General features: G+C 50.1%; 1 long non-coding RNA gene across 2 annotated transcripts; it reads left to right on the top strand.

The window, feature by feature from the left end:
• On the top strand, positions 1-2919 carry LOC103554839 (uncharacterized). 2 transcript variants are annotated; one of them, XR_545822.2, is made up of 3 exons: positions 1-1337; positions 1947-2053; positions 2172-2917. It is a non-coding gene; the product is annotated as an uncharacterized lncRNA (long non-coding RNA). The 2 variants fall into 2 exon arrangements; XR_545821.2 differs by having other exon boundaries at positions 478-1337; positions 1910-2053; positions 2172-2919.
• The last annotated feature ends 2106 nt before the right edge of the window (positions 2920-5025 follow it).

The following is a 5025-nucleotide window of genomic DNA, read 5'->3' as shown; positions in this document are numbered from 1 at the left end:
GCCGTAAATTAAGGGTTCGCTTAACTCCTAATTACTGCATTAGAAATTAAGATATTGTTTCTGTAAGACTTCTCAAACCAAAGTTCTTATTCTTCAAAAATGACATCCTGCTTATTAGCTTCTTAAAAATCACTCACCACGGGGTTTACTGATGGCTCTTGACAGTTTGCTGCCATACACTTCTCAGCGACTGGAGGACACTCTCCTAATCTATAGTCTTACATGAGGAGCAGATGGGTTGATACATCCGTTCCATGGTCGTGCTTGGCTTCATCTTACTGAGAAGTTGGTTAAGTACAATGTAAGAGGCAAGGTGTGGGTGTCACGTGATGCCATCTGTGTGTGTCTGACTGTGTGTCTAATGATGGACACGTAATTGTACCGTGGTGAGCTGGAGCGGGCTCTCATCACAAGCTCCTTGTGTGCATTTCTTCTCGACTCCGCATTCACTGACATCAAGTCAGCAGCGTGAAATCAGCCACACTAGGAGTATTTACACCACAAAAATTGGCAAACGCTACCAACCAGGGTGGGGTGGGGCGAGTGCTTAGAAAACGTCTGGAAGAAACAAGAAACACCAAAAATAATTACCCATGCAGAGTGAAACTGGAGAGCAAGGGGATTGGAGAGAAGTTTTTTTTTGCTTTTTGAATTTTTTAAAATCACGTTTGTAACTGTTTTTTAAAAAGAGAACTTTCTTTCTTTTTTAGGAACAAAGACTTCCAGCAGCCTTTGTTAATCCCACGCCAACTGTTAGCTGGAAACTGCCTGCGGCCCACCTGCCTGACTGGCCCACCTGCCTGACGAGGAGGAGATCAGAGCCTGGAGAGGTGTCCTGAAGCCCCAGTGGGGCAACATCCTGGGACGGGAGCTGGAGGCTGGGCAGAGGTGGGGCCCCGAGGACACACTGAGGGCAGCAGCAGGCAGTCCTTCTAGAACTTCCTGCCAAGTGGGAGAGGGGAGCCAAAGTAACGCCAGGCCTCCAGCCAAGATGTCAGGCCAAAATTCGGGTCACCAAATCCGAAGAATCAAACAGAAAAATGGGTATGAAGGTAGAATACCAAAAATGGAGCAGCCCTGGGGAGGGCGGGGGAGGTGGAGACCTGGAGCTTAAATTAAAGGGGGACATCAGTTCTGCCCAGGAGGGAAGGGGGGCAGACTGGGGCAGTGAGGACACAAGCAGAAACAGGTTCCTCGGCACTGGGGAAAAGCCGCCCCACGACTCCCCAGGGAGGCCGTAGTCCGCAGTAAACAACTACCGAGGAATGAAGCAGAACTCCAGATGGATTCCAGGAAGGAACCTCGTCACGCTCCCGAAAGGACTCCTAGAGGCCCCGGTCAGTGTCTGTGGGAGCAGGGTGGGGACTGCCACTGGAGAAATTTGGAGTGGTTTGGAAATGCTGGGCAGAGATAATGGAGGTCCCAGGTGCAGAGATGGGCCCCAGCCAGGAAAATCCATCCAAGACGCGGCAAGAGGCAGGATCTGGAGGGCAGCCCTGGGAAAGGCTGGCAGGACCCCACTGCTGGGGAACCTGGGCAGCATTCCATCTCTCCCTTGAGGGACGCTTGGGCAGGAGGCTCTCCAGGAAACTGAACACAGCAGGCCATGTGTTGGCCAGGGACGGCCAGGAAGTTGGGGGGGCAGTGGGAGGATGGAGCGGGCTGCTCCCCATGGCAACAGCCAAGCGCCACAGTCTGTGCCCGCCAGGGCCCTCAGACACTTCCTAACACCACCTGATAGGCGGGCAGCACTCTGCCATCTCGTCAAGTGGAGCTGCCACTAGTTACAAGGGAATTGAATATTTCCTCTTAGGAACACCTAGGGGTGGTGCCAAGCAACAAGGACTAATAGGACCACATCTTGGCTGCCTTTCTTTTTAACTTGCTGCTGAAGTCCTTTCATTTTTAGATAAATGAGATGCATAATTCTCCTATCACTGGCACAGGATGTTCCCTATCTCCTTCTGTACTGTTGACACCTGATCGACCTTAAAATGCTGCCGAACCTATTGATGAATTCCAGTCCTCCCCAAAAAGCCCATATCAGTTTCAGGTAAACTAAGTCAGTTTCTACTGACATTTGCTGTCAACATGATGAATGTTAAGTTCCTGTGGACATCACTAAATCATCACATCCAATAGACTCAGCTACCTGGGGGCATATTTTACAGCTATCTCATCCCCAAGAGCCTGTGGAGAGGCCAGCAGCCCATCGTGAGATAATCAGAGGGGGGCCTGCCCATCCTCAGTCTTTCACTTTGTCAACACTGAGACTCGTGGCTCCTGTGTGCTGTGCTGAGCTCCAAGGACGCAGAGAACGCTGGTCCCACGTGGAGGAGAGCATGGGTGCAAGACTGTGGCACCACCACCAGGCTGTAGGTCCCAAGGAAGCCCTGTGTTGTATTTGTAACTGTATCTCTTACACCTAACAGGAGGCCCACACCTAGTAGGTGCTCAATAAAAAATTAGAAATAAATAATACAACACGCTCCCTTTGATAACAAAGAGTTGGGAGATGGGGGAGGAAATGGTTAATTCTGCTAGGGAATTAAAGAAACCTTCACCGAAGAGGCCACAGGTCCAAGCTGGTCCATGAAATTGTAGGAGTCAACGGGCAGAGAAGGGAGAAGAGCAGTCCAGGAGGAGCGAATGGGAGGGTGTGATGTGGCAAGAGGTCAAGCAGGAAGAAAGGCAGGATGAGGAGGGACCTTGAACTGCAGGCAGGTCCAGGCCCCACAGATGCTAACTCTGTTCATAGATTCTACTGTTCACGTGACAAATTCTTCTTAGAATCACGAGCCAAACTGCCTCTTTAGAAACATTAATTTCCTTTTGTCAAGTGGTGAAGCCATGCTGTGTTTCCTTTCTCACTTTGACTGCCAGGAAGCTCCTGAAGTACTGGGTTCCTTATAATTTTTTGTATCCCCTAACAGTCCCACACAGGACTTTCCACCCAATAGATCCTGTTTTAGTTCTCTGTTGCTGCATAAAAATATACCAGCGAATGTAGAAGCTTCAAATAATACTCATTTATTAGCTCACAGAAGTGTGGGCAAGGCTTGACTGGGTCTTCTGCAAGCCTTCAATCAAGATGTCAGCCAGGGCTGGGGTCTCATCTGAGGCTTGACTGGGGAAAGAGCTGCTTGCAAGCTGTGTGGTTGTTGGCAGAATTCAGTCCCTTGCAGATGCCAGGCAGAGGCCTCAGTTTCTTGCTTGGTGTCAGCTGACCCTTAGTATCTTACCCTTTTAACAGGCAGCCCACAACATGACAGCTTGCTGCTTCAAAGGTGCAAGGGAGGAGGTGTCCTTGCAAGACTGCCTTTGCAGTCTCGTGTAGGGGTAATCATGGCCACACAGTCGCATACATCTGTCACCTGTGCCTATTCTATTGGTTAGAACAAGTCCCACCCACGCTCAGGGAGGGGTTTACACAGGGCGTGAAGACCAGCCGAAGGATCATGGGGCCACCTCCGAGTCTGTCAGCCCCAGGTCCTCATCAGATATTAACCATTAGTTAACTGAACTACTCTGTTTGGCAATTAAGGGCATCACTGTTATGTAGACACACATATTATCTCCCCAAGAAGACAGGGAAGTGAGCTCTCTTCCTGCTCAGAATGCCCCCCTCCCCCGCCCCCACAGCATCCACCACAATGCTGGGCACTGACCAGCTGATAAATATGAAACGAAGAAATGTCAGAGGATTCACAGTACTGCTGGAAGGACCTGGGGCTTTCTATCATCAAGGTGAATCTCTGATTGTCATAAATTTCTGGTTTGACACATGTAATTAAAAAAAAAACCCATAAAACAATCCTAACAGCCACGAAGTGGGACCTACATCAGACAAGACCATTACACATGTGGCCCTTCTCTAGCAAAATGTCTCCTGACTCCCAGCCCCTATTGTTTCCTCCCACGTTACAGATGAGCTATGCACATTAATAGTTTCCCGATTCTGCCAGTGCAGCATTTCACTAGCACAGTCTGAGAACCTGGGCTCTGGAGCCAGGCAGCCTGGGTTGGCATCAAGCTTAGCCACTTACTGTGTGATCTCAGACAAGCTGCTTAACTTCTAATAATGATAGCAAATGCTTGGTTAGTATTTGCCATGTGCCAGGCTCTTGACATATATTAAATTCATATAAATTCATTTAACCCATCTAACCACCCTGGGAGGTAGGCAGCATTATTAGCCCCATTTTACAGAAGAGAAAACTGAGGGAGAATGGTCAAGACTGGGCTTAAGGCTCTCAGCCTGAGCAAGAACATGGAGATAGAAGGGTAAATGGTGGACAAGACAACTGAGGACAGAGGAACAGCAAACAGGAAGCTAGTGCCAGTGGGTTCTCCTTCTAACCTGCTGTCCCCACGGCCGACCCTGGCCAAGGTGGACAGGTAGAAACCGTGCGCTTTACCATTTGAACTGCTTGTCTGGACTAAGAGCTTAAATGTGACTTGCAGGTCTGTGCAGGGTGTGGGGAGCAGAAAGGAGAAGCCAGAATGCTATCACTTTGGGAACTAGATTTCGTCCTGCTTACAGCCACCTCACCCTGATCTTTTTAGGTGGGTCTGGGGACCCTGCTTGTCTGACCTGCCAGTCAATATTCAGTGGTGGTACTGGGTGAGTCGCTGTACACACTAAGGGTCTGTTGCCATGGTGTGGTGGGGACTGGTGTTGGAGGACAGTCGGTATGTCAGCGAAAGTTCCCCTTATGTGAGGGGCTGTTGAGGGGCCAGAGGTTCTATCTCAGCTTCTGGAACCTTCCACCAACTCCAAAAGGGCAAAGGGCATCGGAGTTAGCCTGTGAGCACGCTGAACACAGGGAACAAGGTTTCCTCTACTGGGATGGCTGTGGAGGTGGTGGTGGTGGTGATGGGAGGTGTTCAGCCTCTGAGACCAGAGAGGAGGGTTGAGAGACGAGGGGGCCGCGACACAGGGACAAAGCGGGCACAGCCGACAAAGACTCGCCTGCAGGAAGGGCCCTTTCAGAACAGTTGGGCTTAGGGAACAAGATAATGCAC

The sequence above is a fragment of the Equus przewalskii genome, chromosome 5 (genome assembly GCF_037783145.1).
Source record: "Equus przewalskii isolate Varuska chromosome 5, EquPr2, whole genome shotgun sequence".
NCBI lineage: Eukaryota > Metazoa > Chordata > Mammalia > Perissodactyla > Equidae > Equus > Equus przewalskii.
The sequence above is the reverse complement of the archived record's forward strand: the minus strand, read 5'-3'. Positions and strand labels throughout refer to the sequence as shown.